The sequence below is a fragment of the Phoxinus phoxinus genome (genome assembly GCF_949152265.1).
Source record: "Phoxinus phoxinus genome assembly, chromosome: 1".
Lineage (NCBI taxonomy): Eukaryota > Metazoa > Chordata > Actinopteri > Cypriniformes > Leuciscidae > Phoxinus > Phoxinus phoxinus.
Genome location: NC_136876.1, coordinates 27877385 through 27889616, shown reverse-complemented (window position 1 = coordinate 27889616; position 12232 = coordinate 27877385). Strand labels below are relative to the sequence as shown.

At 40.7% G+C, this 12232-nt stretch overlaps 1 long non-coding RNA gene across 4 annotated transcripts in view; it reads left to right on the top strand.

The window, feature by feature from the left end:
- The window catches only part of LOC306995212, a 112623-nt gene that overhangs the window by 54924 nt on the left and 45467 nt on the right, over positions 1-12232 (top strand). For 2 of the 4 annotated variants that reach the window (XR_013796821.1, XR_013796822.1), the window contains exons 4-6: positions 1643-1727; positions 1825-1986; positions 2366-2478. The exons of 1 other annotated variant lie outside the window; for it this stretch is intronic. This is a non-coding gene — a long non-coding RNA (uncharacterized lncRNA). Of the gene's footprint in view, positions 1-1642; positions 1728-1824; positions 1987-2365; positions 2479-3788; positions 4997-12232 lie in introns of those variants that run through there. One more of the 4 variants, XR_013796823.1, reaches the window with a different exon arrangement.

Genomic DNA, 12232 nt, shown 5'->3' with positions numbered 1-12232 from the left:
ACGCCATGTCTGCGCCGCCTGAGCCCTCAGTGACCGCGACACTGGCCATTATGGCCACAGCCATGTGGTGTGTGTGGGCTACGCACACACTGGAGCCTGTGTCTGTCCCTGAGCCGGTGTCTGTCCCTGAGCCGGTTCCAAATCCTGTCACTCTCCCCAAGTATTTTTTTGGGGGGGGCTATAGGCCTCCGCCTGCAGCGCCCGAAGGGTCCACACCGCCATGGCCGCCCGAAGGGTCCACACCGCCATGGCCGCCCGAAGGGTCCACACCGCCCTGGCCGCCCGAAGGGTCCACACCGCCCTGGCCGCCCAAAGGGTCCACACCGCCCTGGCCGCCCGACGGGTCCACACCGCCCTGGCCGCCTGCACGTCCTGCTCCGCCCTGGCCGCCTGCACGTCCTGCTCCGCCCTGGCCGCCTGCACGTCCTGCTCCGCCCTGGCCGCCTGCACGCCCTGCTCCGCCCTGGCCAACAGCAAGGCCTGCTCCGCCCTGGAGGCTTCCTGCTATAGATCGACCACCCCTTCATCAGCCTCCAAGGCGCCCACCCCCCCACCCCTTTGTTGTTCTACTGCGCGAGGTCGCGCCTTGTTGAAGGGGGGCGTTATGTCACAGTCTTCGTCTGCACTACACTTCCCAGAATCCCTTGTGTCTTCACACCTGAACTCACTCCCTCAATCATCCACCCGTTCATCGTCCTCATTATCTGTGTCACCTGTCTTCACCTTGTTAGTGTTCGTTTGTATCTGTATTTAGTTTGCTACTGTTCAGTCTGTCCTTGTCGGTCCTTGTATATGTTACTATGTATTGAGTGTTACCCGTCTGCCTGTACCAGTTTTGTGTGAGTTATTATAGTAAATGCTTGAATTGGAACTTTGTGCCTCTGCCTGTCTTCACCCGCACCATACCCGTGACACACATCACATATACAGTATTCCAACAACATGTGCTTTCTTTGCATTATTGACTCTAATCAGTAGCGATGTGTTTGATATCTTACTTTATTTTTAATTTATGAATGTTTTGCCATATGGTTGATTAAGGCTTTTTTAGTCTTCTGTTTTAGTTAAAGGGATAGTTCCCCCAAAATCTAAATCATGTCATTATTTACTCACCCTTATGTTGTTCCAAACCTGTTTGATGTTATTGTACTTTTCCCCCCAAAATAGTATGTCAAGAAGAAAAGGCAAAAAAAACCCATAATTAAATGATCATAAATGTCATCACAAATGGTTAAATTAGACACATGCCAATTTAAAGTAAAAATACACTGACACCCCATTTTTATATCTTGATGTGGACACAGGCTTGACACAATCTTTGTGTGATGTGATTATCAGTAAATATCGGAGGAACCGTTCCTCTCACCAAGCTATTATAAAAACTTCAAAGACTTCAAATATAGCGCAAGAGTTATATGGACTACATTCACAATATTGTTATGGTGCCTTTGTCCTTTTTCTGATCTTGTCAGACATGGTCACTACAGTATGGCTAGAGTTGTGTAACAATACCTCAGAAATGTCTATTTTTTTGTTAATACTGAATTTCTTTTTCTCACAGTCTCCTGTATTTCTGCTGTAGTCATCCTGTTTCTTTCTCTCTCTTCTCCACACGTGCTCTCTTGTGATGTGGCATTGTAAGCTTGCCTCACCCCAGTGTCCCCCGTCCACACATACACACAGAGTGTTGCTGTCAGGGTGCAAGGCCCGGGCTGTCACCACTAAAGGTAATGCCTCATTAGGCTCCATGAGGCCCAGGGTGAACCTGGCACAGTGGCCTGTCCTGTCTGCCTGCCCCTAATTGGATCATCTCTACATCCTCAGGCTGCCAGCGGCTGAAAGGAGCTGTGCATGAGGGGCCGAGGTGAGGTAAAGGCTCTGGAATTCTCCGGAGAGGATGACGGGCTCTGGAGACGGGTTTTATGGCAGGCCATTGAAGGGAAAAGACATCCTTTACCTTTAGAGTGAGATGGGATCAAGCTGCAGGTGACCGGGAAGGTCTTGGGAAATGATTTCTCAGCATGTGTGCTGGATCTTTGAATGAATTTGCTGATGTATGTCAGATGTGTGTGTGCGTTATTTGTTTGCCACACATTTTGCCCTTTATGCTGCTGTGCAGAGGGCATGCAGGGATTGGAAAGATGGCCGCCCTGCTTGATGGATTTAGGGCACAAGGGGGAAAAAAGCAAGAGTCTCAGAGAGGATCAGACTTTTCAACCGATTCCTAAAACAAAGATTCTGTGTAGCTGTTTAGTTCTGTGAAGTTTAGTTCTGTGAAGTTTAATGGTCATTTCATTATTTTTGTTTTTATTGTATTTTTGATCTTCAAAACAATATTCTCATTATGTTCTTTCTCTCTGTACAGCGCTCTCTGTCTTTATCTACACAAAGTATATGACACCCCCTTCTCCCTGAACTGCAACATGGCACAATCACGTCACCAGCTTGACGACAGTGAAATGGTTTACAGAGTCTGCTGTAAGTGCCTGACCTCACTATAGGTTTCTATCCATGTATTTTTGTAATGTTGTAAAACATATTATAGTATAGTATAGTAAAGTTTGGGGTTGGTAAGATTTTTCAATGTTTTAAAAAATCTCATAAATCAAATAATTTTTTTACCCAAAAAAATACATTAAAAAACAAACAGGAATATTACGAAATATTATTACAATTTAAAATAAGTTTTTTTATTGTAATATATTTTAAAATGTAATTTATTTTTGTGATGTCAAAGCTGAGTTTTCAGCATCATTACTCTAGTCTTCAGTGTCACATGATCCTTCAGAAATCATTCTAATTTGCTGATCAAGAAACAATTTTTTATCAGTATAAATTTTGAAAACAGTTGTGTTGCCTAATATTTTTATGGAAACAGTAATATATATTTTGGATTATTTAATGAATAAAAAGTATTCTCAATATTCGTTTAAAATAGAAAATTAATGTAACAATGTAAAAGTCTTAACCATCACTTTTGATCAATTTAATGTGTTCTTTCTTAATAAAGGTATTAATTTACTGTTTCAAAAAAAGTATTAATGACTCCAAAATTTTGAATAATATTATATTTAATACACATTTGTGTGGTGCCCATGTGTCAACACCCTTTAGTCCATAAAGTGTATTTCTCACTGTCTCTACCTGTCTTTCTGTTGCCTTGGTTATTATACTGATTATGGAACTGTGGTTCCTCTGGTTTGCATCCGTTCTGAGCTGGGAATAGATCTTAGCACCTGGTATTGTAGAGTCATCTTCATAAATGTGTCTGACTGCAATGCACATCAGTAATGAGTGGGACGTGCAAGTGCGTCCTCTCTCTCTCTCTCTCTCTCTCTCTCTCTCTCTCTCTCTCTCTCTCTCTCTCTCTCTCTCTCTCTCTCTCTCTCTCTCTCTCTCTCTCTCTCTCTCTCTCTCTCTCTCTCTCTCTCTCTCTAAACCTTTCATCTTTAGATACTGCTCTTCTAATCAGAAAGTGATTGAAGAGGCGAGCCTCGGACGCTTTGAATATCCATTTTAAGCAATTAATGGCATTTGTGACATTTGTGTGAAGTTGATAGGTGCTCTGAGTGGCTTTAAACGCCTGAGGGAGGAGAAGCCACGCACAAGGCGAAGCGAGAGAAGTAACAAGGGAGCAAGAGAGCTGATTGATTCTGGTTATTGATTACTATTAGGATGGCTCTTTTGAAGGCTGCGCAGGTCATGCTTAATTGAGATGCCGGAATGAGCGAGAGATCAGATCAGGAGAGATGGAAATAGTGCTTTATTTTTTATTTTTTTGCTCCTAGAGCTCAGATGACCGGGCCTGGCGGCTCTCTGCACGAGTGGTGACATAAAGCCAGCAACACCTAACACTGAAAATGTCACTCTGCTCCAATTAACCGGCTGGCTACCGCTGTGCCATCCGCATCCCGATTGAGATGCCACCCCATTCTGCCTGCTTGTTTGACGGTTTTACATGCGGCTGTTTATTTCCATGCCCACTTATTTGATTACAGCCTTTTGTTGGGTGTTAAAGACAGCGGGTGCAAAGGAAGCTGTTAAGGCTGAGAGGATGCAAGATGGTCTGATGTGGAGGCGCTTAGGACTGTTCTGAAGTCAGTACTGTCTTTCACACCAAACTCCCACACAACCAATGGATATATTCTCCTGTCAGTCAGCCAGTCCTCTAGCATCAAGCCATCGTACTCAAATTGCCCCGTTTTTTGGTCAAACTTGGCCGTATGACCCTGCCTGCAACCCTCAAAAGGGAGACTCTGAAGTAAATGCCAGCATATGTAGTCCTAATAAACTGTCACTTTAAGGCAGGTAAACTGACTCACTGTGCCTCGAGTCCATCAACGCAAGGCATCCGGCAGGCAACCTCCATTTCTGTTTTCCAAGTCCCGGGTTTGTATTGTTTTCTTCTCTTTCTCTCTGCCTTTTCTCGTTCCATCAGCTCAGATGGCTGTCAGGGAGGGCGAGCAGGAGGGAGGGAAAGGGAAGCTGACACCATCATCCCTCCCCTTGAACAAAACAACATGTTAATTAAGGCGAATCAGTAAGCTGTTGCTGAAATAAATAGCACCATTCTGCGATGCTCTACTGTGAATGCAAAACCAGCTGAAAAAAAACACAACAACCAAAAAAGAGAACACGGGCAGGGGAGGGAGGACGGAAGCCAGCACTTTCCTCTTTGACAGTCCTGTCTTTTAATTGGTGATTCTACAGATAATTACATGAGGTGTTGCTTGTAGCCGGAGGCGGCCGGCACCTCCTGGTCTTTAGAGGGTTCTATAAATTCCCCTGCCCTTTGTTCGCTTGGGTCTCCGTGCGGCTGCTCACTTATGTGATTCCTCGTAATTTATGTTACACTTGAAAGATTTATTTTATGTCTCATGTACATGTTTTGTATTAGGGCTGTCAATTAAATAGAAATGTTAATTACATGGTATGTCGTCTAATTAATTTAATCACTTTTAATCACACAAATCAATATCCTTCAAATTAAGATAATTCACAGATGTTACATTATTGTGGCACTTGAGGAAGTAATTGAATACACATTACAAAAAATGACTTCTTAACAATATAATATTGTTCCAGTCTATGTATTAGGGGTAGTTTTTTATTGGCTCTTTCATCAGATTACATTGTTACGCTGGCGCCAAAATGAGCGAGTCAATGAATCATTCAGTCAACTGATTTGTTCGAAAAAAACTGATTCATTCAGGAACATCATGATTGTTGTGATGCGCAATGACTGGTGGGTAAATTTCCTTCTCTCTTCGGATTGGAATATCACTTAAGATGGCAGAACACTCTGTGAACTCCACTTTGCAGTCTATAGACCTTATTCGCCAAAGAAACGAGGGCGCAGCCATCTTTAGAATATAACAAGCGCAGCGGTGAAAAAGGGGCGGGGCTACATCAGGTCCATACGGTTGAATGGAACTCACCTTCACTGCGTCTGAAATCGCGCACTGTCTGAGTAGGTTCTGCATTTCAATTTGAAGTTATTCATGACCGGTAAAAATGTAGGTGCTATATGGAATGAATGTGTGCAGTATATAATCCAGACATCTTCTTCTTTGGTGTTTATTGGCGTTGGCAACCTAGCTTATTGGTGCATTACCGCCACCAACTGGAAGGGAATATGGATCAGGTTATTTGCTTTTATACAAAATATAAATAAACATAAAAACCAAGCAAAACAAATAAACAAACTGGAAAATAAAACAATAAAAACATTTCAAAAATGCTATATTCTTTTATATAATTTACTTTCTTTCACAAATTTAATAATGTCATCATACAACTTACTATCTGTTTCCCTTAATAGACCTGATAAAGTAAGGTCATGATGTTTAACTTTTTTCAATGATTGAATAAGGTGACATCTCTCATTGTTATATTTCCTACAATGGATTAATACATGCTCAACTGTTTCATGTTGGCTACAGTGTATGCATTCCCCAGTTGAGTGTTTTCCATTTTTTATATAGTGTACTGTTAAGTCCAGTATGACCTATTCTCATCCGAGTTATGATACTTCTTTCTCTTCGATTCCTGCTCTCCCTCCTCCCAGCACCAACTTGTTTTTGTATATTGTATAAATGTCTACCTGTTTCATTATCATCCCAATATACCTGCCATACTTGTGCATATGTTCTTATGAGTACTTTAGCTTCTGCTTTACTTAATGGAACATGCAAATCAACTTGCTTTATTCTTAAGAGTTTGTTTAGCCACAATAGCCACCTTCTCATTTCCTTCCACACCAACATGAGCAGGAACCCAAATGAAACGTGTATAAATACCCATAACGTTATACATCTTACAGAATATCTCATTTATAATATCCATCCTAACTAATGACCTGCCAGATCATATACTTTCAAGTGATGAGTAGCTATCTGATGCAATGATAGTATTTTTTATTTTCTTCTCCTCTATCCACTGCAGGGCCAGTAATATTGCCAACAGTTCTGTTGCATATACTGACAAATGATTGGTTACTCTTTTCTTAATAAAACAATCTCTCAGTGGAATATATACTGCTGCACGTGCAAATCCTGTTTCAGGATCTTTGGATCTCTAAATAAAAACACTGATTCTAGATAATGTTCCTTAAAATAATTCTGGACTATAAACCGTGTTGGAAGTTGTTCCAAATTATCTTTAAATTCCTGCTGTATATTGAGGTCAACATTTGGCAAAGGGAATAACCAAGGAGGATTGGAAGAAATTGAATCTGTATTACTGTACTGTAATTGGTGTAATCCTATATTTCTTGCCTTTGCATTACCTATCCATCCAAAACTAGTATAATTTGTTTCATTATGTTCCCAACATTCTGTTAATACACTTTTGACAGGATGCAGCTCATTATGTCCCTGGAGATTAACCCAGTATGCCATCATTAATTTCAATCTTCTGATTCTTAAAGGCATTTCTCCCATTTCCAGCTGCATTGATGATACCGGAGATGTTTTAAAAGATCCATGATCTGTGATCATTCGTTCCATGATTTTACATAAATGGGAGGTCAAGGCAATGGGTCTGTAACTAGAAGGATCTGATGGGTCTTTCCCTGATTTAAGAACTGGTACCATACCAAAGGGAGTTGTCCAGTATCCCAAATTTGGTTAAACAATTTTAATACTATTTCCAGGGTTTTCTCATGTCATTTGTGCCAACATTTTATAACACACTCCATCTTTCCCCGGAGTAGGCTGTCTAGTACTAATGATTGCTCTTCTCAACTCAAACATGTTTAAAGGTACTTTAAGTCTAAAGGATTTTCCAACATCTTATTTTTCTTTAAAATATTAGGGAATTCCATTAAGGTTTTATTCCTACACTGCCTGGCCACTTCAGAAAGATTATCTGAGCTATGAACCTACTTGAATATTTGAACCAGGAGTTCAGCCTTTTCTAGATTGTTGACAGCTATTTTATCCCCACTGTTCAACACTGGCAATTCATAATTCCTTCTGATCCCCCCCCCCCCCCCATTCTTCTGATCATGCCCCATATATCTGATAGTTGTATTTCTCTTCCAATGCCTCCAAATATTGCCTCCAAAATGTATTTTTTTGTGCTTTTAATGTTTTCCTTACTTTTGCCTGGGCAAGTATCTAAGTATTCTAAGTATCCTGAGAATAAACGCCTTATTTCTTGCTTTTATAGCTTCTTTACAGTCATTATTCCACCAGGGTACATTCTTGGTACATCTTACTCCTGTACTTTTAGGTATTATTTCCTCAGCCGACTAAATTATTTCATTAACTAGTTTATTATTAAATATATTTATATCAATCTGTTTCTCTATCAAGTTATCAATATACTTCTTAAATTTTTGACCATTAGGAATTAAACTCTTTGCATTCCACTGTAGAATGATCAGCATCATTAAGATGATCCAGCCCAATGTCTGAGAGGATTGTGTCTCTTCATTGAGGATGTCTCTAATTGTTTCCCAGAGCAGTCCTTTCACATCTAGATACTTCTCTGCTGATTTAACAATTATTTTGATCCTTTCATTTCTGCTTTTTGTTTGTGCTGAACAATTTATTATCTCTGCCATAAACAATACAAAATAATTTGTACTCACTATCAAAGTTTCTTCTTTCAATTGATCACATTTCTGACACTTATCAATGTTTTTGTTCTTAATTTCAGTTTGTTTAGCCATGGTCCCAATTCCTGACACCGTCTTTGCGGCCTCTGCATAACTGATTCCTTGAACAATCTTGACTCGTTGCACTTCAGCCTAGTGATGTATGTCTCGAGACCACTTTTACGTGGTCTCGGTCTTGTCACGGCCTTGACGGTCTTTGGTCTTGGTCTTGTCATGGTCTCGGACCTCTCGGTCTTGTCTAGGTCTCGCTGTCTCAGACTGACGTTGTGGTCGGGGGATTTAGCAATACAATACTACAATATCCACGACGACACAGCGTTCGATAATGCAACATTATTATTATTTCGCGCCCTTCAAATGCAACCAATCACATGCATGTATTTTTTGTGACACAGCCGTTTCGCCTATTTGAACAATATCTTAATGGTCCAGCGGTAAAACTTTCACCAACTGTGTCAGAGGTTCTGGGTTCTGGGTTCTGGGTTTTTTTTTCTCTCATCAAAACCGATTATGTTCATCAGTGGTTGTATATCAAGCAGCGACATGTTTGTGTGCATTATGTTTTGTGATTTCACCAGAACGAATAGAGAGTATCCGCAACGGATTGAAGCGCGTGTCTGAGTGAAGACAGTGCGGCGTGTGCGCGAGAAAACACTGTATCCGCGCCACTGATCGCAGTGCAACGAGCACTTTGATCACTTGATTTAAAAACCACATATCAGTGACATGATGGGTTTTAACTTCATTCAAGAGATTTTGGGTAACTGCACAACTGACAGATGACTTTGAGCGCACCGTCATCGGTGTGTGTGTGTGTGTGTGTTGTTTGATTACAGTATTGTATTTAAGATGGTGTTAGACTAAATAAATGGTCTTAAATATCATCTGCATATCTCCATTGTGTTGACTAAACATTAGGCCTTATCCAAGTTTATAATTGTGTATCTTTAATTTGATGTTACGATTTCATCTACACATTAAGTATAATTTCAATTGGTTACATATTTATCATTCTAGACAGTTGTTGGAGGAGCAAGATGGTGTTGGAGGTGTTTGATGTTTTTGTCAGATGTACCAGTCATGTCAGTCCTCAACAGTACACAAAAGTTAAGGGAGTCTAATAGTGCAGTAACAGCCGTCATGCAATTGCTACACATAGTTGATCTCACCCAGTCTGCAAAAACATTTACAGTGAGCTCACAGTCACACACACGACATGGTCTGTCTCTGTATTGTTCTGCCTGTGTAGTTGAAGTAATACCGTCTAATATGTATTGAATGTAAACTGCGGCTGAACCCTAGCATGCTGCTGTTCTTGAATTCATACAGGTTATTGCTTAGCTTCAACACTAGTCTGTTTTTTTTCCCCTCCGGTCTCGACTTGGTCTCGGTCTTGGTCTCGACTTGGTCTTGGTCTTGACTTGGTCTGTCTTGGTCTTGGTCTCGGTCTTGTCTTGGTCTCGATACCCTCTGGTCTTGGTAGTGTCTTGGTCTCGGTTTATGCGGTCTTGACTACAAGTCTACTTCAGCCTGCCTCTTGCTAACCTCACATCCTCGGTAAGCTGAACTATGTTCCACTCCACAATTACAGCAATTCAGCTTTGCACCCTCTTCACATTTGCCATACTCATGATCACCACTACATTTACCACATCTCTGTTTTCCCTTGGACACCGCCGCCACATGTCCAAATCTCTGACATTTAAAACATCTAAGTGGTGGGGGTATGTATAGCCTCACGTCGTAACACATATATCCAATGTAGACCTTATTCTGGAGTTTCTCATAATTCTCATGATCATAATTGAAAGACTAGTTGTACTACCATTCCTGTTTATTTTCAGACGTCTTACTTCACTCACATTTGAGTTATCCCTGTGATAACTCCTTTGACACATTTTTTTACCATTAGTCTTAGAGCATTGTACTTTCTTTCCATTTATTTTGTTCATTTTGATTACTTTCATTTGCTGTTTCTCATCCTTGCATATAATCAGCAATGATCCATTTCTTAGTATTTTAGCAGTCTTTATTACGCCAATTTCCTTATTTAGAGTTTTTGTTAGCTGTATTGGATTCATATCACCAAACGAATCCCCTTCAGGTTCAGGTTCCTTTATTTGTACCCGTAGGTAGATTTGGTTTGCAGTGTCAGAGTGTCATCCATACATTTAGACAAACACAAACAATAAACATTTGACAATACAAAAAAAAATTCTTCATGAAAATAAACCTTCATGCTCAAGTTTTACAAATACCTTATACTCCCCTCTCTCCGTTTCCTCTGTCGGAATCACTTTCATCTGACGTATTCTTTCGTTTCTTTTTCCGTGTATTATTTCTAACCGTATCCCATTTTCCATAATTCTCGCCACCTACTTCCATCTCGTCTAATTCATTTCCTGAACCGTCACTTCCTTCAGCATTCTCCTGTCCATTCACATTCCATTTGTTGCCAACCGCCTTAGGATCCAATCGTCTTGCCATCCTACCTCCCTCACTGCTGCCTGCCGTGAGACGACCGATTCAGTTTTTCATAATCCAGACATACTACACTCGCCATGTTGTCATTATCATGTGACCTACCAACGTCAGTTACGTCGCTTCACTTCCATTCATAAATCCTCTCCTGTGGCCAACTGGGATTGTGTCAAGTGTCAATGCGCACTTCAGAATCTCGCCGTAAGTAGTAGGTCATCCGGGGACTTTTCGCCTACTATTTTTGAATACTGCGTATTCGGACACACTACTCTGTTGGAGTATTGTTTTTCGTATTAGATTTCGGACGCAGCACTTGTGTGTTGCTCAGAGATGCAAAGCAATTCTACTTCATTTGGAACCGTTACTAGCATTATTGTCTAAAATGTAAGTTGCTCAAAATTAACTTCATCTTAATTAAGCTTTTCATTCTGTACATTCAATGCTGTACATTCAATTGCGCTGTTAGTTTGGATATCAGATATTTGGAACAACAATCTTGCTTGTGTTGCCTAAATAGATTAGCCTGACGTCGTCATACTCCGATTCTAGTCAGAATGTGAGTCTGATACCGCTCCATTGGGCTGTGATTATGGGGCGTGTTTAATCCGAAACAGGAAATAAAAAGCCTCTGCACTCAATTGGATAGACCTAGAACCAATCAGAGCAACGGAGTAAGTGACGTATGTTGAGCGACGCATAGTTGTCAACAGAACTTAACTGCACACACGCTGGAAGAAGTAGAAGAAGATGAGTGTAAATTATCTTTGCCGGCGTTGTAAAAATAATTTAAGGATACATTGAGTACTTACCAACACATTTAACATTTTTGAGAGAAATACTGAAGGTGAATGCATATACTAAATAGTTCTTCTTAGCGACCATCAGCTGATAGATTAAACTTTTGCCGAATCCCGTAGGAAGGGCGGCAAAAACTAGCCTAGAAATCTAGACGCACCCTAGCGGCAGCAAAATGTATTTTGCAGCCAGGGCAGTCTAGCAACTCTCCATAGACCTTCTAGCTGCAAAAACCTAAATTGGGTCAGGCCAATCACGTCGTGTATAGAGTAGGCGCGGGCGGGCTTAACATATGACGACAGAGTTGCAACGGCTGCCACTTGAAAACAAAGAATGGCGGCTGCGGATGTAGAACAGCGGTCTTTCGAATCGGATTTGGCCGCGACTCTGGAGGACTTGGAGTTAAGTTTTTCTTTAAGAAAAGAGCAAAGAACGGCACTTAAGTCATTCTTAAAAAAGGAAGAAGTGTTCGGAGTTTTGCTGGACCGGATCTTTGCCGCTCTGACTACGTCACCTTCTTCGTTTCTCTGGTTGGTTGTAGCCAGGGCTGTAGCTAGAGGATCCGGGGCCCCCTGAAAAAATATTGATGTGGGCCCCCTGTGCAAAAAAATGCTTTTCTTATTCAGTATTTTTAGATATAAATAATAGAATAAGATATTTTTGCCTAAAACAAGACAAATAACCTGCCAATGGAGTAAGAACAATTATCTTGTTTTAACTATTTATCTTACCCCATTGGCAGATTATTTGACATGTTTTAAGCAAAAACTCACTTAAATTTTATTTATTTCAACAGAAAACAAGACTTAATATTTTATTGCATTTCACTTATCT